Genomic DNA, 24,120 nt, shown 5'->3' on the forward strand with positions numbered 1-24,120 from the left:
AGGAAGGAAGGAAGGAAGGAAGGAAGGAAGGAAGGAAGGAAGGAAGGCTGAAAAAAGAAGAAAAAAAAGTTGAGTCTGACATGTTCAGGGCTTAGTAATGACAAAGGGGGTTAGTGGAATTCTAGGAGGACTCGGGAACATGTCTGAAGAAACTAGTAAAACAGATGTTTGCCACCCCTTGTGGAAATCAGAAAGAGGTATTTTTCTGTAGCTGTTGATGTCAGAGTTCCACCCTTTCCTGCCCTACCTCCCCTAGACCTTCTTGTGTGTGGTTCAAGATGATGGAAATTTCTGCATTCAATGTCAATATTTGGTTAGATTAGTTTTTCATAAAACCATTGTGTACCATCCAGTAATTTCAGTGTTTTATTTAAGCTATAAGAGTTTGAACTTTCACAACCATTAAAGCAATCCTTTGAAGATAAGCCCAAATTGAAAAAAAAAAAAAAAAAAAAGGAAGGCATGCAGGCCAAATAAAATAAATCACAGTCATCTTTGAGAAGTTGCAAATATTCCAGACTCTCTTCTCCCATACTACATTTCCCCTTTCCCTTCCCTTAATAAGGTGGAGATGGCTGAAAGAGGACTCTAGCCAGGTCATTCGAGTTACATTCATTCCCTACCTAACTTAAGACTAAAGTGACTTTTACTGTGTTTCACAAATATACACCTACTGCTGAGTAAAAACATTCTGCATATTTATGACAATAGCAAATAGAAATGTTTTATTTATGACATTTCTCCTACTGTCTTGCCTCTAGGAAAAAGTTTTGTTAATGAATTTATTTGAATTTGTCTATATTTTCAAACCACAACTAATGCATCATAAAGAGTTGAACATAGAGTATATAAGGCATATTGCTATAAATTTTTGATGTGTAGCCAAATGTTTTTAAGAGAGAGATCAAGAGTGGGGGAGAGGGGCAGAGGGAGAGAAGAGAGAGAGAAGGCTTTTTAAATTTTAGCCAAAGTGCACTTACAATATGGATAAATGAGAAGCATCCAACAGGCACAATGTTCCTGGTTCTTGAGGGCAGCTGATTTTGGTGATTCTGTTCAACAGCAGCTCTTTCCAGCTACAAATGGAAGACTTCCGGAGGGATGTGTGGTTGACAATTTCTCCTATTCTGTACAGTCATGAAAAGAAGGTTATGTCAGTCACTGGAGCCTGTGTGAATACCAAATGGACATTTGGCCATGAGAAAGCCAAAGTGGTTAAGTGTGTGAAGAAGTACCTACTATGGGATCTTGTTAGAAAAGAGCAGAAACAATTTTAAGTGCAAAAAAGCAAAAGACATTAGACAATGGTGAACATGAGTGTGTAGGCTTTTGTAGTAAGATCAGTACATCCTAGTAATAACAGGAACAACAAGCAGACACTGAGTTACTGCTAAAGACAGTATGTAAACCTCTGAAACATGCAAAGCAACAGGGACTGAACTAGTCCCAGGAGAAGCAGCATCTAAGTTAGACTAAGCAACATAGACAGTATGGGGCACTTTAGAAGAAAATGCAAAAGCACGGGCAAAACGATGCTACAGTTTGACAGAGGCACACATTGAGCAAAACCAGGAAAACATTGTAAGCACATCCTCATCAGTAAGAAGATAGTGATAAAAAAATTTATTTTTACAGTTACTAGTCACCAGCCTCCTATTTCCAAAAGGATTTGGCGCCACTAAAATTCAACACACCTATAGATTATACTGTGATCATTTGTAATTTGTTGTATATTTTAAATTGAGCTGAAAATCTGGTGAAAATACTCATATACATTGATATGGTTGTTGATAATTCATTTCTATTTAAGGACTCAGAAATTGTCAGAAGATGATACACCCATAGTGAACAGACTCATTGAGCATTACTTTGGCTGAGACAGAATAAATGAAGATAGTGTGGTCATATGCAGTGGTTATAGACAATGGCATTAAAAGATCTTGCTAAAAATCTTGACTTGGTTAGTAACAAACTACTTCTGAGACTTTGTTTTTTAATCATCAAAGAAGATAAAGGAATCTGTACTTATCTCATGGTTGTGTTTCAGGATCGAATAAAATAATAGACATTAAAAACACAAAATGCTATATAAGGGGTATTATACCCATTAATACAAATGTTACATATTTAGTGTCCATATTTATTGGATCCCCATCGTGACTCAATTACTTGCAGTGTAGATTACTGGGAACATATTGTTACCAGGCATTATTCTACGCTCCTTACATGTGCTAATCTATTTTTTTCATGACTATCTTCTGAGATAGATGCTATTACTATTTATCCTAATTGGAAGAAAATATAAGACAGAGAAAAGTAAGATAACCTGACCCAGCTCATAGTTAAGAGAATCAGAAAACAAAGTCAGTCTTCCCTACACTTATCTCAGTAAATCATTTGTATTCTGCTTATAATATTATACATGTTCAATGAATATTTATACAATATTTTTAAGAAACTTTTTTAATATGAGATGTAATTGGCATACAATGTTATATTAGTCTCAGGTGTATAACATACTGATTTGACAATTCTATAAGTTACTCAATGCTCACCACAATAAATGTAGTCATCACCCATCACCCCATATAAAATTATTAAGATAATATTGCCCATATTCCTTCTGCTGTACTTTTCATCTCAGTGATTTATCTATTTTATAACTGGGATCTTGTACCTCTTAATCCCCTTTATTTATTTTTCCCTTCCCCCAACCTCCCTCCCCTCTGGCAACCACCTGTTCTCTATATTCAAGAGTCTGTTTTCATTTGTTTGTTTTGTTTTTTAGATTCTACATGTAAGTGAAATCATACATGTTTCTCTTTTTCTGTTTGACTCATTTCACTTAGCATACTACACCCTGGGTCCATTAATATTGTCACAAATGGCAAAAACTCATTTTTTTTATGCCTGAGTAATATTCTATTGCATGTACATACCACATCTTTGTTATCAATTTGTCTACCAATGGACATTTGTGTTGGTTCCGTATCTTGGCTATTGTAAGTAATGCTGCAATAAACATAGAGGTGCATATATATCTTTTTGAATTAGTGTATTTGTTGCACTAGGTATTTACACTACCCAGTAGTGGAGTTGCTGGATAAAATGGTATTTCTATTTTTAACTTTTTGAGGAACTGTTTTCCAGTGTGGCTGCACCAATTTACATTCCCACCAACAGTGCACAAGGGTTTCCTTATTTCCACATCTTTGCCAATACACTATTCCTTATCTTTTTGATACTAGCCATTCACACCTCTGGTGTGAGGTGATATTTGATTTTCATTTCCCTGAGATTTGGTGATGTCGAGTATCTTTTCATGTGTTTGTTGGCCATCTGTATGTCTTCTTTGGGAAAATGTCTATTTAGGTCCTCTACCTATTTTAAAAAATCAGAATTATTTTTGGTGTTGAGTTGTATTAAGTTCTTTATATATTTTGGATATTAACCTCTCATTGGATATATTGCAAATATCTTCTCCCATTCAGTATGTTGCCTTTTCATTTTGTTGATGGTTTCCTTTGTTGTCCAAAGCTTTTTATTTTGGTGTAGTCCCAAGAGTTTATTTTTGCTTTTGTTTTCCTTGCCTGAGGAGAAATATCCATAAATATGTTGCTAATGCTGATTTCTATAAGATTATTTCCTGTGTTTTCTTTTAGGAGTTTTATGGTTTCAGGTCTTACATTTAGGTCTTTAATTCATTTTGAGTTTGTTTTTATGTTTGGTATAAGAAAGTGGTCTGATTTCATTCCTTTGCATGTAGCTATCCAGTTTTCTCAATACAATTTGTTGAAGACTGTCTTTTCCCCACTGCATATTCTTCCTCCTTTGTCATAGATTAACTTACTATAGAGATGTGATTTTCTATCCTGTTTCATTGATCTGTGTGTCTATTTTTGTGCCAATACCATACTGTTTAATTATTATAGCCCTACAAGGATATATCTTGAAATTTGGGATTGTGATATCTTGACTTTTGTTCTTTCTCAAGACTGTTTGACTGTTTTAGGTCTTTTGTGGTTCCATACAGATTTTAGGATTATTTGTTCTAGTTCTGTGAAAAATACTATTGGTATTTTGATGGGGATTGTATTGAATCCATAGATTGCTCTGGGTAGTATAGATATTTCAATGATATTAATTCTTCTAACCATGAACATGGTATATCTTTCCATTTCTTTCTGTTGTCTTCAGTTTTTTTCATCAGTGTCTTAGAGTTTTCCAACCTATAGTATAGATCTTTCACCCCCTTGATTAAATTTATTCCTAGCTATTTTATCTTTTGGGTGCAATTGTAAATGGGATTGTTATCTTAATTTCTCTTTCTGCTCCTTCCTTTTTGATGTGTAGAAATGCAACAGATTTCCATATGCTGATTTTGTGTCCTGCAATTTTACTGAATCCATTTATCAGTTCTAACAGTTTTTTTGGTGGAGTGTTTAGCGTTTTCTATATATAGTATTATGTCACCTGCAAATAGCGACAGTTTTACTTCTGCCTACCAATTTGGATACTTTTATTTCTTTTTCTTTATGATTACTGTGACGAGCTAGGGATTCCAGTACTATGTTAAATACAATGGTGAAAATGGACATCCTTGTTTTGTTCCTGATTTTAAAGAAAAAGCTTTCCATTTTTCACCATTTAGTATGATGTCAGCTATGGGTCTTTCGGTATTTTTTTTTTTTTCAACGTTTATTTATTTTTGGGACAGAGAGAGACAGAGCATGAACGGGGGAGGGGCAGAGAGAGAGGGCGACACAGAATCGGAAACAGGCTCCAGGCTCTGAGCCATCAGCCCAGAGCCCGACGCCGGGCTCGAACTCACGGACCGCGAGATCGTGACCTGGCTGAAGTCGACGCTTAACCGACTGCGCCACCCAGGCGCCCCTGGGTCTTTCATATATGACTTTTATTATGTTAAGGTATGTTTCCTCTAAACATATTTTTATCATGAACACATATTATTTTTTGTCAAATCCTTTTTCTGCATCTATTGAAATATTTGTATGTCTTTTTTCCTTCCTCATTAATGTGATATTTCACATCAATTGATTTATGAAAATTGAGCTACCCTTGCATCCTTGGAATAAATCCCACTTAATTGTGATAAATAATCCTTTTAATGTATTGTTGAATTCAGTTCGCTAATATTTTGTTGAGGACTTTTACAAATCAAAAATATTTACCTCTAATTTTCTTCCCTTCCCTTCTTTCTTTCTTTCTTTCTTTCTTTCTTTCTTTCTTTCTTTCTTTCTCTCTTTCATTGTGTATTTGTGTCTTTGTCTGATTTTGGTACAACAAAAATGCTGGCCTTGTAGGATGAATTTGGAAGTTTTCCTAACTCTTCCATTTTTTGGAAAGTTTGAGAAGAATAGAGATGAACTCTTCTTTGGATGTTAGGTAGAATTCATCTGTGAAGTCATCTCATCTTGGACTTTTGTTTGTTGGGAGTCTTTTGATTCCTGATTTAATTTCATTATCAATCAGTCTGTTCAAAATTTCTACTTCTTCCTGATTCAGTTTTGGAAGATTCCATATTTCTATAGATTTATCTTTCTTCTAGGTTGTGCAATTTGTTAGCATATGATTTTTCATAATATTCTCATAATTATTTATCTTTCTGTGGTGTTGGTTGTTATTTCTCCTCCTTTATTTCTGATTTTATTTATTTGAGTCCCTTCTTTTCTTCATGAGTCTAGCTAAAGATTTATCAATTTAATTTATCTTTTCAAAGAGTAGTTCTGGTTTTATTGATCTTTTCTATTTTTTTTTTTTTTTAGTTTAAATTTCATTTATTTTTACTCTAATCTTTATTTTCTTCCTTGCATTTTTGGGGCTTTGTTTGTTTTTTTTTTTCTTTTTCTGGGTCCTGTAGGTGTGAAGTGAGGTGTTTCTTTTTGTTTTCTTTTTCCTGTGCTTTGAGGCTTGTGTTGCTATAAACTTTCCCCTTACAACTGCTTTTACCATGCCCAAAGATTTTGATGATTGTGTTTTCATTTTAATTTATCTTAATGTATTTTTTTGATTCCTTTTCTGAATTCTTTGTTAACCCATTTGTTATTTAGTAGCATGTTGTTTAGCCTCCATATGTTTTTGTTTTTCCAGTTTTTATTTATAATTGCTTTCAGTTTCATACCCTTGTGGTTGAGAAAGATGTTTGATATTTAAGTCCTCTTAAATTTATTGAGACTTGTTTTGTGACCTAATTGGTGATCAATCCTGAAGAATTATTCTTCTATTTCTTTAAATAAGTTTTCTATCTCCTTCTTTCTCTCTCTCTCCTCCTTCTGGGATCTCTATAATATGAATGTTATTAAGTTTGATAATGTCACAGTGTTCCCTTTACCTATTCTAATTTTTTATTATTCTTTTTCCTTTTTGCTGTTCTTCTTGGTTGCTGACCATTACCCTGTTTTCCAGTTCAATGATCTTTTCTTCTGCATCCTCTAATCTGCCGCTGATTCCCTGTAGTTTATTTTTTTTCCTGTAGTTTATTTTTTATTTCAGTTATTGAATCATTTATCTCTGACTCATTCTTTTTTACATTTCTATCTCTTTGTAAAGTTCTCACTGAGTTTATTCACTCTTTTTCTCAAGTCCAGTGAGTATATTTATGACCATTACTCTGAATTTTTTATCAGGTATACTGCTTGTCTCCATTATACGTAGTTCTTTTACTGTGATTTTTGTCTTGTTATTTCATTTGAGATACATTCCTCCGTCTCCTCATTTTGTCTAACTCTCATGTTTGTTTCTATACATTAGGTAGGCCAGTTACATCTTCTTGTCTTGAAAATAGTGGCCTTGTGTAGAAGAGGTCCCTTGGTGTCTATAGTACAATCCCCAGGTCACCCGAATCAGGTGCTTCAGAAGTATCCCCTGTGTGGGCTGCATGTGCCTTCCTGTTGCAACTGAACCATGATTGCCTTCAGCCCAGCTGGCTGCAAAAACCTGCTTTGCCTGCTGTGGGCATACTGGACAAGATTTTTTCCCCATGCGGTTGAGAGGCATGTTTGCAGCCCCTGCTGACTCACTGGTGGGTGGGGCTGGAAGTCAGCCTATCTGCAATTACCCTTTCTCTCACAGCTGTAGATGCCCCAAAGGGCAAGGCTTGCTCCATGCCCAGCCAGCTAAGAGGCCCAACTGCAGGAACTGTGGGTGCACTGGTATATGAGGTTATCCTTCCTCTTCTTAGGCCAGAAGTCACTTTGGGGTGGTGCCAGTCCTGGCCTGGGTTGCCTGCTCAGCATAGCAGGGCAGGAACCTCTTTGAATGGACACCTGCCAAAGTGGGTGGGTTTGATCAAGTAGGTCTACAGGGGAACATGGGGGGTCCTCCCCTGAAAATCTTACAGGTTAGCTGTTTGGAGAGACGTGTAAACAAATAATTACAGCCCAGTGTGATTCCTACCATAGCAGAAACAGGCCATGGGGACACTGAAGGGACAGCAGCAGCACATAGCAGCACAGCCCAATGGATGTAGTTAGCAAAGCCTTCACAGAGAATGCTATACCTGAGCTGGGCTCTAAAAGAGACAAAACTTGCCACATTGAGAGAGAGAGAAAGATGTATCAGAAAGGGGGATTTGCATGAACAATAGCAAGAAATAAACACAGGTTGTGTTTTAGGAAAATAGTAGATGGTAAGTGAAAGTTTTCCAGGGGTCTCCCTTTTCTGTATGTATCACAAGCTGATGGGATTTGGGAAAGTTTCACAGAGGTGAAGGGAAGCATGACATGTGGGCATTGACATTTGGGCCAATTCAATGCTTTTGTTGTTTCTACATCTGAATGTATAGTAGGAATTGATATATTATATGCTTGTGCTTATCCATCCCAAAGGTGTTGGTGGGATTCTTCTGATAAGGAAAAGCTACATGTAGAAAAGTGCTGATATATTTGGAGCCTGACAGATCTTATGACCTCTTTGTGCTTTAAGTCTCTATGACTGATGATTTGACCAATGGGAGTCTCTGACAAAGGGTGGCAACCTTCCTGACATGACTAGCAAGTCCATCTGGTTGAAAATCAGATATTGCTTACTGCTAGGTTCCTATTGAAACTGAACACCTGACCCAAAGAGGTCTTGTAACCTTCTGTTCTGATTTTACTGTTTTAGGGTAGGTCAGCTTAGCTTCAAGACTAACAAGATGGGAAAGATCCAACAGGCCTTCCTCATCAGACAGAAATGGTATAGCCAAGAACAGGACAATCTGGCCACAGCATCTCAGTTTTATATGTAACAGTGGCAGCTCTCCCTGTGGGAGAAACTTCTTCTCCACTCTGTCACCTGAATCAAAGCTGTGGATTCAAAGGAGCTCTTGCTTGAAAGAAATCACCCTAGATACCTAGGCCTGGTTCACTGATAGTTCAGCTAAACTGCATCTTGATGTTGTTTATTTAGCTGCTGTGGTTGTTCAACTCAGCAGCAGCTATGACAAGACCAAAATATATTTGGTAGTTCTGCTCAGAGGGTGCAACGCAAAGCTGTTCTCATTGCTGCTCCCCTTGATGAATCTTGTTATATTTTTACTAATGCTTAGGCTGTTGCCAGTTTTTGGTCTACCTCTTGGAAAACTATAGACTATCAGATTAAAGATACTTTTTTTGAAGCTGTAAACTGTGGAAACAGATTGTGGCTTTTGATCAAACTGTCTGGGTCACTTGTGTAGATGCCTTCAGTATCTACAGTTCTTTAAGGAGACAGAATGGAATCGAGCTGCTGGTAGACCTGAAACCACCTAGATTGCCATGATTACAATGGATACTTCATCTTAATGAAAATGGAAACATCCACAGTCATAGGTCAGCGCAAAATAAAAGACCGTGTTTAGACACAGATGCTTCTACGGCATGCCAGACTGTGGCTTCTGCCAAATTTGACCTATTTGTCACACACAGGGAGGAGACACATTACAAGGGGCATTGCTTCCTCTCATGCGTAGCAGATTAACTCTGTCATTGCTGACACTTTTTTAGGCATGAAGTTGTGCTAGTCAGTTCAGTTTATTCTGGTTCCACCATTATGGACCTTAAAATGATCTATGTTGTATTTTGGCTTCTCAAAAAGTTTACATCCTTATGATGCTTTACTTTTTATTGAAAAAGCCACTCAACAGTGGGTTTATATTCCAGATATTCTATAGACCTTCCAGGCATACACAGGATCTGATTTTATTGAACACTAGGAAGGCTTCCTTAAATGTCAAGTCAAAAATATTTCTGACTCTACCTCCCTTACCTCTTCCTAGTCCATAATGTTAGCAAGTCAGTTTGGTCACTGAAGTTGGTTGTCTCAGAAAGGGATGCTTTTTTCTGACCTGCTTCATGAGCAATGAATGGGTAAAAAAAGCTGGGGCATTATGTGGATCTATTTTGAAAATTTGACATTCTGCCCTGACTATTCTTGAATATGATACATCTTTCTTTCCCTTGACAGTAACCCCAGGTAAGCTGGTTGCTATAACCTCTGGGCACCAGCCTGGTTAAAAGGGGACTCAAATGTAATTGTGGTTCCAGCTCCCAGATTCTCTTACTAGATTATTGTGATCCTAGATTATAAGAATAATGAATACTCATTTAAGCATGCTGCTCACCAAGTCCCCAACAATGGCCCACATGGGCCAAAGTGGGTGGCATAATGTGTCTCTGTAAGTTTTATAAAATGCACTTGTCCCTCTTATATTTGATGTTTCCAGATGAAAGATAGGATGTAAATAGCAGATGATTGGAAAGAATATGGCACTATAGCTACAGGTGTGGGACAGACTGATTGCATTGCAGTGAAGGGGGAACAAAAACCCTGATATCTGGGTGAGGATAAGAAAATGGGAAATAAATGAGAACCTTAGCAGAGAGGCAGTGACATTAAGATCTATGGATTGTGAGCCCTCAGGAGGCTTCCTCATGAACAAAAACACCCTGGTACAGTTTCCCCAAACTGTTGCAAGTCTTATGTTTAATAAGACTGCTACTACCATTATTTGATCACCATTCCCCTCAGCTTTACAGGGGAAATGAGATAGAGATAGTGCCTCTCTCCAGATCAAAAGACAGGCATACTTATTATCCAGTAAAATAAAGATTAATATTTCCCTCTAGAGCCAAAACTGCCATGCCTACTGCCCATTATAAAATACTAATTACCCTAAGCTCAGAGTTTTTCTCCTGTAATTCAACACCTTTGCATGTGCAAGTATCACCCAGCCCTGTAAGTCACTATGTGGGAATTAGGGCTGTGGAAGTCAGTGCAGAAAATACTGATCTCTTAGGCACTGCTATTGCTATGAGTAATAAAGTCCTGTGTTGCTGACCTAAGAATCTCTTGTCTTCTGATAAAACTCACGAAACTATTGCAATAAACTTGCCTCCTTATGAATAAGGTAAAATCCCAGAATTTCAAGTGTCTTGCCAATACATAAATCTGGATGGACGGAAGCATTACTGTTCAGGAACAAAGTAGCAAGGCATGAAGCTGGTAAAATAGATTAGGGCTTGATCGTGAAAGACCTTGTTCACTATGCCGTGGGATTTTGAATTATTCTGTAAGAGGGAGCCATGGATGAGTATTAATTAGTATAGTTGTAGTTAGGAGGAGAGATTGGGTAAAGGAAGATTTACTCAGAAACTGTGTTAGCAAGCATCTGACGTCCAGGTAAGAGATGACTATGATGTTTCCCAGGTTATTAGATATGGGAATGAAAAAGAGCATAAGATTTCAAGAACTATTTTAGAAGTAGGCTCATGTAACCTGGATTGTATCTGAATGTGAGGAATAAAGAAAGGAAGGCTTCTAGTATAACTGTGTAGTTTTAGTTATCTGTCTAGATGTACAGATAAGTTTGATTAACAATGCATGTCAATCAAAGAACAAAAATTAATCCTCTCACAAAAATGATTGATAACAAGAGTTACTCCATATAGTTTCCCTAAATTTCAAAGACATGAACCTTTTGGACCATTGATTTAACTGTATTAATGTCCCACCCTACACGGTTCCTTTAAGCAGTCACATACTTACCTGTTAATTACAGGCACTGCATAAAAGGAAAAGTCTGCTCTTGTTATATTCAGGGCAGTGGGAAAGGAATGGATTGGAGTCTGTCAGTCATTGGCTTAAATATAACATCCCTTATTAGTCCTAATTACTTTGCTTCTGAGTCCAACTTCTCTCATTGGAAACCAAATATAATCCCCGAGAGAGGAAAATCAGTAACATTAAGACTGAGATCTTGAAATTTTCTTTTTTTAAAAAAATTTTTAATATTTATTTATTTTTTTGAGAGACAGAGTGTGAGAGAGGGAGGGGCAGAGAGACACACACAGAATCCCAAGCAGGCTCCAGGGTCTGAGCTGTCAGCACAGAGCCCCACACAGGGCTTGAACTTGCGGACCATGAGATCATGACCTGAGCCAAAGTTGGACACTTAACTTACTGAGCCACCCAGGTGCCCCTGACAATTTTTTTCTTAGGACTTTTATTTTCTATTTGATTGGGTAGCATTGTAATGGAGACAGTTTTCTAGCAAATCTTCCTGCAAAGAGAATGATGGCTACAAGAAATAACTAAATATTAAAACCCCATGCTGTTCCCATAAAGCCCACAGTTTAGATCTCAGGTAGGAAAGATCACAACACCAAAGTATTATTCTGTGGGAACCAGGTCCCTAGTCACCATGGTTTAAAGAGATACAGTCTAGTGTTGTGATTAAAATCAGGCTTTGAGTTCATGGAAGACCAAGGTTCTATTACTAGCTCTGTTATTTACAAACTCTGTAACCTTGGGCCAATTACTTAATCTCTTTAAGCCTCAATTTCCTAATTTATAAAGAAAAAAATGGTAAAAGTACCCATGCCATGCATGGCTCATTCATTCAATTGAATAAATTATATAAAACATAATGGCTGACAGTTGTAAGTGCTCAACAATGTTTAGGTATTCTTATATCTTATGTATAGGTGGAAAGCAAAGACTGGGTACAAATCCAGACATATGATTCAATTTTTATATTTAAAAATCCCATGTAAAATGATCCTAACTAGGAAGTGATTTGTTTTTGCTATTTATTTATTTATTTATTTATTTAGAGAAAGCACACATGCAGGGGAGGGGTAGAGAGAAAGAGAGAGAGAATCCCAAGCTGGCCCCAAGCTGTCAGCATAGAGCCCAACATGGCTGACACGGGGCTCTATCTGATCCCACAGCTGCGAGATCATGACCTGAGGAGAAATCAAGAGTTGGACGCTTAACTGACTCAGCTACCCAGACACTCCAGGAAGTAATTTATTTGATGATGGTTGTTGTAAGCACAGTATGTCGTAATAGATGTGAAAGCACAACATTAAAAGTGCTATGCAAATATGACATTATTGTTATTAAACACAGAAGTAAACAAATACCAGATGTAGTTATTAGTCTCAGACCAAAAAACTTTTATTATTCAGAGCAGTTTCAGAAAACATAGTTATATAAAAAGAAAAAATTGCTAAGCAAGTGAGAAATTATGTTTCTTTAAAAGGTTCCATTCTAATAGCACTACTTAGATGACAAATCATAAGATTTCATAGCTATTACACTAATAAAAACAGTCTCATTCACAATGTAATCTTTCAGGACATATGTTATTTACCAAATACTTAGAATTTAATCTCATCTGAGAGTATTAATTTTTAAAATGAATATTACAAGGACCCTAAACAATAATTATCAAGTAGATAGCAACAACCAAAGTACCTGTAATAAAAGTCACATAAACTTCTGTGGTACAGATTGGGTTAGTATTTTATATACTCTACAGGCAGTAAATGCTGTATTTTATCATGTAAATTCATTTCTAGCTACTCCTTATAAATCAGAGATCTGATACAATATATCATAACAGTCTGTCCTATAAATGCTTTTTGAGTCATGCTTTGTTGACCTTACCATCATATTTGTTTATCAAACACATTCACAAAACCTACACTGTAAAATAAATATTTATGAGGTCTTATTGCCATAATTTAAATGTGGTCAGCACTTTCTAAAAGTGTCAGGTATCCCCACATAATCTATGTCCATATAAAGTCATGTAGTCTGAGAATGAAACCATTCACAAGCAAATGTAATCTCCCTCAGCCTTCTTAACACTTGATTTCTCCCCAACTGATTTGAAAAAATTCAGTGGTGGTGACTGGACTGGAAAACATCAGTTTAATAATGTTTCTGTGTTGCAGGGACAAAAAAACTGTGGAAAGAGTGGGATGTAGAGCAACTCGTGATTACTAGAGTGTCCTTTAAAAGTGATACTCTTTAAATATTTGTTCACCATGTATTTAGAGGAGAGGTTGAGAATTTCATGAGGGAACGAGGCAGAGACCATCACTCTGGGGAGACTGAGACTCAGTGTCTCCTCTTAGTCCAGATGAGTCAGTTTAGTCCCTCGGGTCACGACGCTTCATTCAGCAACCCAAAGCCCCAGGAGAACCCTACCTACTGCCTACAAGAATCCATCATGTTTTATTCTACTCTCCAGTTCCTAGCAAATATTCTTCGCACCTAGTAGGACATTCTCCCTGGGAGAAAATATGGAAATACCAGTTAAACCATCTTGTTATGTTTGCAGAGATATTTGGGTGCCCTAGTAACATTTAAATACTTAGAGATTAGTTCTCTAGCCAGTTTCCTAACCCAGCTCTCCTTCATTCTGCTCTAGGTACTAAAAATTCAATGATGAAAACGTGATGTCTCCCATTCATTGAGATAATATGTTAGTGATTTCTTCATGGCAATTACATTATATGGAAATTTAGCAGAAATTTTGGTTTCTTAATTCAGTACTTTTTTTACTTCAGTAGTTTTTCTTTTATTCTTTTACTAAGTCTAGCAGTTTTTCCTTTTTTTTTCAATTTTTTTGGTTATGAGTTATTTCCTTCTAATCCTTATCAATATTTGAAAATTAACATTATTTATGTAATCCACCAAATGGGTACATTTAGATTGTTCCAACGGTTCGCCTTAGCCTGAACCACTGTACAAAATGCTATAGGCTCAGTAATATCAGCAACAGAAATTTATTTCTCACAGATCTGGAGGCTAGAAGTCTGAAATCAGGGTACCAGCATGGTTGGTTCTGGTAAGAGTCCTCTTCCTGGCTTGCAGTTGGCTAACTTCTTGCTGTGTCCTCAAATGGTAGAGACAAAAAGAACAAGCACATTCTCTGGTTTCTCTTTTTTTTTCCATGTTTATTTATTAATTTTTAGAGACAGTGTGCATGTATGTGTGAGTGGGGAGCTGTAGGAAGGAAGAAAGAGAATCCCAAGCAGGCACCACACCGTGTATCAGCATAGAGCCCAGTGTGGTGCTTGATCTCAGGAACCACAAAATCATGACCTGAGCTCAAATCAAGAGTCAGATGCTTAACTGACTGAGTCACTCAGGAGCCCCTCTGGTGTGTCTTCTTATTAAGGGCACTAACTGCATAATGAAAGCCCCACCCTCATGACTCATCCAAACCTAATCTCCTCCCAGGAGCTCCATCTCCAAATATTATCATGTTGGGGGTTGGGATATCAACACATGAATTTTAGGGGGATATAATTAAATCCATAGCATCCTGTTACTGAACATTGAGATTTAGCTGATTTTGAATGCTATAAATAACCCAGAGAAATAAATAGTGAAAAAGTAATTAGAAATTAAAACAGGAAAATTTTTTTCTGGAAAAATAAAAAGAATCATAAAGGGTTATAGCCGCTCTCTATCAGGGCACCAAAATCACCAATCCCTGAATAACCAGATACTGTGGATATTCCTTTTTTATAACAATAGTCTTTATATCAAATTTGAGAGCCAACCAAATTGCTTTTGATTCCATTTTTTTTTGAATACACTGCTTTTTACAAAATTATTTTCAGTCAAATCGTGTGTGCAATTTTTTTCTTGTTGGTAATAGTGTAACCTATATAGACTGAAGACAAGTGAAATGAGGATTGGAGATATATTTCCAGGAAATGGTGGCTTTGGTAGCCTAAACTATTTCTCTGGCTGAAATGATGTATATGAAGCATAGAATCCATTAAAATTTAAAAACGACTCCACTGGGCCCGGGCTATAATATACGTACTAAACACTTGTTGATTTGTTGTGTAGCATAGACAAGACATGAGATTAGAAAGAAATGACACTGTTGCCAGCCATCGACAAAAGCTTTGCTACATCCTGCAAGAAACAATGGCACTCAAGTTAGCGAAGGACAGCATGCAACTTCCCTACCACACACAATCAACAGATTCAAGAAGTTCTAGGTGTTCTTATTGTGGTCAGACTTATCAATAGGAGGCTGACAATAATATTACTGCTATTTACATATTGGTACCACACTGGCATGGATTTGCATAATGTATTGAGGCTCTATGCTCTAGAGAGTTGCATTGTAACATATTGGTGCTTAATGAACTCTGAAAAAATTGATTTTCCACAGAGTAAATTAAGGAATGCATTATAGCTGTTAAAGCAATCTTATGGGAAATCCGAAGCTTCCACTGCAGCACCATGCTTAGTAAGTAATAAATTACATGTTATACTTATTTGCCTTAATTCATGCTAATTTTGTCCAATTAATGTATCACAGTAATTCAGAAGCCTGTCACAGGAGAGCTAATTATTTATTGGATTTTTGTGTTCAGCTCCCTAGGAGTCTACTAGCAAACAAACTTGCGACTGTCTTTCTCTTAGGTCCACAGTGGCATTCTTATGTCTTACTGTGGGGAAGTGAGGTTTGTGCTTCCATCTCAAGTTTCTGAAATGAATTGTGGAGCACCTGAGTCATATTCTTGTTTTTTGATCGGTGAAATAGTTTGACAGCCTGCTACTCAGTTACAACAAGACCCACTAGCTTCCTTATCGAAGCATCTCTGCTTAGGAGTCTGTATATTTCAGAGCTATCATTAAGAAAAAAGATATTTTTAAAGTTGTGTCCACATGAAAAGATTTCTACTTCTTGTATGCGTATCTATCTATACACCCAAAGTGTATTTTAAAAGTGATGTAATTATCTGGACAACTCACACTGGAAATTCCTACTTAATTACCTCGATTCTCTTTATATTTTAGAGCATTCTGATGGGTTACCACACACTCTGCTATTTTTCACCTTACTCTGCACAATCTTGGTTCTAAACCTCAAAAAGCCACATGCGCTGGTCTCGAAGTATTGTTTGAAACAGAAATAGTATCTAATGACAGTCAACATCAGCTTTGCAGAAATACATTTTTATTTTACTGTGGTATACTCTTAATTCACAGCCCCAACGTGAATTATTTACGAGATTAAATTGTACAATTCATACCTATACACAATGCGGCAGTTGCTAAATAATTTGCACACCACGATGAGATGCGACATCCCAGTCAAAGAGGCTTCACCAGTTCCAGAGTGTTCACTCTCTTCTGGAATCCTGACAGAGCCCTGCATTTGCAGACAGTTATTTGCAGAGAGTAAGAAGCATTTGATCTCTTTTGCTCCCTCCTGTGAGTATCAGGAGAGCACTTGTCTGTTGATTACCATCTTCCAACTCTCTCCTTAAATACATAATACAGCATGATGTTTACCAGCGAGTTCTAGCACAGTGCTCCAACTTGAGGGCAGGTGAGATATACCACCCTTTATGTCACAGAAATTTAAAAAAAAATACCTTTATAGCCTTCTTTAATTTGATGGGAGAAAATGATGACATCTTTTTATTCAGCCAGTTTTTACTAACCTGTTTGCCCTTACCCAATTGTGTATCTGAAAATCAATAAACCTCTCTAAACCTCATACACTTTTACACCTTAGTATATGATTACTTTTGTCACCTACAGTATAATGTTATTTTCCCCTCCTGTCAGTTGTTTTTATTACCTATTCAAAACAGGAAATAAATTTCTGTCTCCTGGTTTTTTTTTGTTGTTGTTGTTTTGTTTTGTTTTGTTTTGTTTTGCTGTCTTTTCCATATGGCATTAAGGTTTCAAACACCTTTTCTTTTTCTCTCTCTTTTTTTGGCTAATTATAATTTAGAAATTAAACTTTGGGTCACCTCCTTGCTTCTTGGGAAAGTGAATTTGCAATTGGAGTGTTAGCCTTTGTTAACTCTGACCAGATTAATAGAACAGAGTAGAGTAGAATAGAATAAGAGTGGGATAGAGTAAAAATACCTGGTTTATTGCTGAATATATTTCTCCAAGGAAAATGTAGATGTTGTGTTAGTTATATCATACGTATTCCTCTTCCTTCTAAGGTCTAAACTCTCCCAACATACACCACCTCCCTGTTCAGTATTGAGGAATTGCACTGTTTTAAAAGTCTTTTTAAAAAAATGTTTTAACGTTTTAATTATTTTTGAAAGAAAGAGCACCAGCAGGGGAGGGGCAGAGAGAGAGAGAGCGAGGGAGACAGAGGATCCAAAGTGGCCTCTGCACTGACAGCAGCCAGCCTGATGCAGGGCTCGGACGCGTGAACAGCGATATCATGACCTGAGCCAAAGTTGGTCACTCAACTGAGGTCGGACTCTCAACCGACTGAACCACCCGGGCACCCCTAAATGTCTTTTTTTTTAATGAAAGGTTTAAACCTTTGCCCTCCTGACTCTGTCTTTATATACGCTTGCTTTACATCAATTTTTGACAGGACTAGGAAAAATCCTGAGTCCTGACTAAATGCTAAGAGAGATCATTAAAATTCAACCTCCTAGGCTCTGCGTTTTAGATTAGTTACTTTCTGGGTTCCTAAAAATCTTAGGACATTAGTAAGCTAGGCTAAGCCACATCGTGGGTCTGTTTTTTGCTCACCCTTGAGGTAGCAAAGCATGGCACACAGGAGCTTCTCACTCCCTGTCTCTAGAACTCAGATAACAGCGTTTGTCTTGCACTCACAGGTTCCCTCTTTGCAGTGTTTTGACTTGGCCCTGCTAGACTGGGTTAGGAGACAAATCTGACATGGTTGACGTGGGAATGCAGTCTGTGGGCAGTGGGCTTAGCTGGAACCGCCCTCAGACTCTATTTGATCGTAGCATTTCCCTGACCTGATCTGCTTCACCTTCAAAACGTGGTTGGTCAGAGTAAATCACCAAGCCTTCAGGTGTGATGTTTGTTTTTCTCTGAGTTCAGTCTAAAAGCACCGGTGATGACACAGCTCAGGGGGCACAGCCAAACTCAGTTTGTCCCAGGGAGTCCAGCCCAAGCCCCAGAAACAAAGACAAAAGTCCTGAAGGGCATTTCTCTCTCTCAACCTTCTTAAATATGGGGGGAAGTCCCATCAGTTTTATTTGACAAATTTAACTACGCTTTGTTCTTCCTTTGATCAAACGGCCCAAGGTCCTGAGTTTATCATCTGTTCCATTTTTGGCAGCATTTGGGGGTTTTGGAGTTGAAAGACTTTTGTGCCCCAAGTATAAGATTATAGTGACATATTCCCTTTGTCCACTTCCTCCTCCACCAGCAGGACTGACAGCTCTGTGCCTCTAGGAGTCTGGACAAGGTAGTCACATCCAAATTGAACATCAGCTTCATCCTCGGAGTCTCAGACAGTGGCACTGGTGCTGAAAGCCTTTCTCTCTCCCTCTCTCTCTCTACCTCTCTCCCCCCCTCCCTCATTATCGTTCACACACACTCCACAAAGGAAAACCAACTAGGAGTCACAGAGAAGTCAAAGTCATCTAACTTTATTTTTGAGTGAAAACCTGAGAACATTCTAGGGAAACTTTAATACATCTACTTTATGAAGGACCATTTGCTTGTTGTTCTTTCCTGTAAACCTGAGCTTTTCATACTATGATATGTTGTCAGTATTTTTCTGTCTTATTACATCTGCTGTGAAAACAGTAACATTTTAAGGATATTTAAATCATTTTCAGTCTCTCCCTATTACAGACAATGCTTTAATTACCATTCCTAAAAGGTAGTTGTAATGAGAATTGAAGACTCTTAGATGACTTGGTCCCACTTATATCAATGCAGTCTCTGAGTAGGCCTGCATCTGTAATATTTAAAAGTGTCCCCAGGTAATTCTAGTGGAGAATCTTAGGGTTAGGGTAGAGAATCTGTGAGTTAGGTAAAACAGAGGCAATGAAAGACTGCTGATTTTGACGTTGGGTTTAGATTCTTTAAATGGTCAGGGACATACAATACTTTTTTTTTTTTTTTAAGATTTTAATCTTTTTTACTTAGAAATAAAATTAAATCTCTTCTGTGTATGAGAATACTGACATTTCTCTCTTCAGCATTCTTCTTATCAGCCATTTGAATATCAGATTCAGGATGAAGGAGATGCTTTTATATGTGCACCTCTTTGGCGTCTGCTTTCCCCTTTTCTAGAAGAATCTTCGAGGCATTCCTGGGGGGTTGGAATAAATGAGAAGGGTTATCTGTTGTTTTTCATACAGCCTTTTACTACTAAGAACTAAATGATTAATACAACCTATTTGCTATAGTATAAAACATAGATACCTTTAAGAGACAACTGGACAATTGGTAGTCAGAATGTTAATATTTGTCCATTCTCCTTCTAGGATGGGGTAGTAGGATCCTTTGATGGCTCCTCTTTATAGTATGCAAAAACAAAAACCTTAAAACAAGTGAAATTAAGAAATACTAGTTAGTTCAGCAATAATCCATTCATTTATGCTTTAATTAAAATATTATTGAAGAATATTGAGAATCACATATTCTTCAACTCTTAAATACAGAGAATAAACTGAGGGTTGATGGGGGGAGACAGGGGGAGGGGGGAAATGGGTGATGGGCATTGAGGAGGGCACTTGTTGGGATAAGCACTGGGTGTTGTATGTAAGGGATGAATCATGGGGATCTACTCCCGAAGCCAAGAACACACTGTATACACTGCATGTTAGTTAACTTGACAATAAATTATATTTAAAAAAAAAAAAAGTCTTCTATGTGCTGAAGCTACCATGGTAAATGAGTCAGCCAAGGCCCATGCTGTCATGGACCTCACAGTCTAGTGCAGCAAGTTGAATGAACAGCAGGGAGAGAAGGAGGCATGGAGAGAGGTAAGACATGTCAGCAGTGGTGGGTCCTATGCTAAAAATTAAAATAAAAAGATATTATAGAGACCCTAGATGTTTTCTTTTAATTTTTTAAATTATTTTTAGTGGTACTATAGTTAATACACAGTGCTATGTTAGTTTCATGTGTACAATATAGTGATTCGGCAGTTCCATACATCACTCAGTGCTCATCAAGACAAGTGCTTACCTAATCCCCTTCACCTGTTTCATCCATCCCCTCACCCACCTCCCCTCTGGTAACCATCTGTTTGTTCTCTATAGTTAAGAGTCTGTTTTTTTGGTCTTCCTCTCTCTTTCCCCGCCCCCCCCCCTTTTTTCATTTGCTTTATATCTTAAATTCCACATATGAGTGAAGTCATATGGTATTTGTCTTTCTCTGACTGACTTATTTCATGTAACATTATACTCCCTAGATCCATCCATGTCATTGCAAATGACAATATTTCATTCTTTTTATGGATAAATAATATTCCATTGTGTATAACACATCTTTATCCATTCATCTGTCAATGGACACTTGGGTTGCTTCAGCAGTTTGGTTATTATAAATAATGCTGCAATACACATAGGGGTACATGTATCCCTTCAAATTAGTATTTTTATATTCTTTGGGTAGATACGTAGTAGTGTAACTTCTGGATTATAGGGTAGTTCTACTTTTAATTTTTTGAGGAACCTCTGCACTATCTTCCACATTGGCTACACCAGTTTGCATCCCCATCGATAGTGCACAAGGATTCCTTCTTGTCCACATCCGTGTTAACCTTGGTTGTTCTTTTGGTTTTGATTTTAGCCATTCTGACAGGTATGAGGTGATATCTCTTTGTGGTTTTGATTTGCATTTCCTTGATGAGCAATGTTGAGCAATCTTTTCATTTTTTGTTAACCTAGATGGCTTCTTTAGATTGTATAGTCAGGGGAAGTTCTTTGTAGAAGTCACATTTTAGGTAAGATTTGAATGGCAGTTATGAATGTCACTCATTCAAGGGATGACGAGGTACTAAGAACATTCTAGATAAAGGAAAAACCTAGAGCAAAATATTCTAAGATGAAAATGAGCATAAGAAAAACTGAAGGAAGAATAATCTATACAAAAGATCATAACTACCCTAATGTTTCACATAAATCAGTAGCTCACAGTTACTAACCAATCCTTCATGTCCTGTATAATCACCATGTTCCTTAAGAGCAAGTCACAAGTGACAGCTGATATTTACATCATTATTGGGGTCCATCCTTAACAACTCCATTGGTCCTAAACTGTTGGTGCTCAGTCTTCTCTCCCAGACCCAAACTCTGGGTTCCATGCCCCAGTTTTGCACCTGCGCGTCTTTCACCTCTAGTCTTTCTGATTTCCTGATGGGCAGCTTGTGTCTTAATCTCCCTGCTTAGATTTTGGCTTTGCCAATTACCCAGGACTGATTAGGCAAATCTTTTGCTCAGGTAAACTTTTTGCCTTCACCTCAGCCTTGAACATGATTCTCCCACTCCTTTTGCTGACATTTCAAAGCAGTCTACCTACTCTTCACCCTACCCCCACCCTCCTCCTGCAGCAAGATTCAAATAAATGTATATTAAAATTTAAGGAGACTGTAAAGTGTTATTTGGGCTGCCCCAAGTACAATTCGTCTCCTTGAAACATGTATAGAACCCAGAAAGATTTTATCTGTAACAATGTCTCCACTTAGTGAATAGCAGGAAAGAAAGGTAAGAATGCATAAATTGCATAATACTTCAGCCACTTGTTTTGTTTGCCTGAATGTTTAGTAGGCATAGTATGACAGTTACAACTGAAATTGAGAATGCTTTTCTTGTCTCTGCTCTTAGGAAGTTCATATCTTACTGGATGTCATGATGGTAGTAAAAACAATTCCCACTTGTAGTTCTAGGAGAGTATTAGGCTGTGCAGAACTAGAGTCTGCTTTCTGGAGTTCCAATGAACTGCTGAACCAGATGTCTCCGGGTTTTAGGCCTGGTTTGTCTACCATAGTTGAAGCCGAAGTGGCAGACTCACATCAGCTGCACTAATGACAAGGGATAAATGACATTTTCATGATGAGGAGAACCCACATCTGAGCTCATGTATTTAGCATGTAAGGGTTAGGTCTCTATAAGCTTCCTTTATAGCTATATGACCATGTGTTTTCATTTAATGAAGTTCATTGAGTGTACCCACATCAGGAGTAACTATAAAATCCAGAACTTTCTTTTTTAAGTGCAATTGTCAAGAGGGCACAAACTGGCACTTTTCACACAAAAGTGCCTTGTATTTAAATTGCTTCCTCCTGGTGTGGAGAAATGAGTACTGGATTTGGAGTACTGGGTTTGACTATGACTTCAATTTTTTTTTCTCCTGCACTGATCTTGCTCCTGATCTAGAGCCTTACATGTTAATCTATTTAAATTTGATTATTCCTTTAGGTAACTTACACCTAGCTTGTCTAAAAGAGAAGCCAGTATCTCTCATTATTGTACACACATAAATATTCATACGGACATCAGCTATTAAGACTCTTTTCTTTACTGCAGTTACTGAATACATCTCAAGGTCTTTTCCCTTGCTGTTTTCATTTCCTGGAATGCTCTCCTCCCAGATATGTACCTGGCTCACTCTCTCATCCTTCCTGCTTTGATCTCTTCTAAGTGAGACCCTTCCTGGCTATCTATTTAAAAATGTAATCCACTAGCAGCATTCTTATCCTCCTTCCCTCATGTATTTCTTTCAATATTCCTAACACTACCTGACATAATATACATTTTTTCTTATCATTTATTTTTGTCAAATAACTACTCTTTAGGGAAGAAATATTTTTGTCTGCTTTATTTACTCTTACACTCCCAGGACTTAGGACAGTGGTGTCTGGAATACAGTACTCACTCATTGTTTGTTGAATGAATGGGTGAATCATTTTCTTCAACTTCCAAGCTAGAATCCTCAATTCAGTCCTGACTGTTCTCCTTCAAAATCCATACGGGACTGGTTATCAAATCCTAACTGAAAATAACTGAACGATTATTTTTAGATATCACCATTATTCTTTCTTCCTGTAATCACTACCTAATCACTATGTCTTCCCTTCAACTATTGGAATAATCTTCTACTTTTCATGTTCCTCCAACTCCAGCCTATCTTATACACAGTTGCCAGACCTAACTTTCTAAAATTAAAGCTAATCTTGTAATTATCTTGTAATTACATAGGTTTGTAAAAATCTTGTAATTAAATAGGTTTGAGACATTGTTGGTTCACCATTACCTATGGGGTAAAGCTCACCACAGTGTCTGTCAAACTCCTATTCTTCCTCTAAGACCCAGTGTCTTCTCAGAAAAACTCCTAGCTTCTCCAGAGGGTGTTATATCATCTGGGCTCCTAATTCTTCAACCATGTCTCTATTATGGCAAGTTAATTCTTCCCTCAAATGGGCTCTTATTATTTCATTATTTATCATTTTATTTTATTATTTTATTATTTATTTTATTACATGTCAGGTGTTGTAATCACTGCCAAAGAGGAAAAGGGTGAAAAAGAGAAACTTATGATTTAATGGAGTAGATAGACGACACCAAACCACCCAAATACCAGCATAATATTCAACTGAAAAGATAGCATGTCTTTCCCGAAACATATTCTGTGAGATGCTAATAGACATTTTGTGGAGATGACATTGTTGGTGTTGCTGATGTACCAGAATAAATAGCACTGCTGATGCACTAAATTTCAGGTGGTGCTAAGGTAAATGGGGAAGCAATACCTGCCTTCTCTTTAAACTCTGTTTAAATAGTGCCAGATGGATCATCCAGCTTTAGGTAATGGTATAGAAGTTTAGTGAGACTAATCCTTCCACAGATAGCAACTTAATACTTAGACAAAACATTAGAAAGAAAGTTCCATCCCTCTCTCTTTTTTTTTCCTTCTCATATGTTCATCTGTTTTGTTTCTTAAATTCCACATATGAATGAAATCATATGATATTTGTCTTTCTCTGACTGACTTATTTCATTTAGCATAATATACTCTAGCTCCATCCACGTCATTGCAAATGGAAGGAAAGGAACCATAAGAGATTCT

Source organism: Herpailurus yagouaroundi, unplaced genomic scaffold (genome assembly GCF_014898765.1).
Source record: "Herpailurus yagouaroundi ecotype Mexico unplaced genomic scaffold, PumYag 100, whole genome shotgun sequence".
Lineage (NCBI taxonomy): Eukaryota > Metazoa > Chordata > Mammalia > Carnivora > Felidae > Herpailurus > Herpailurus yagouaroundi.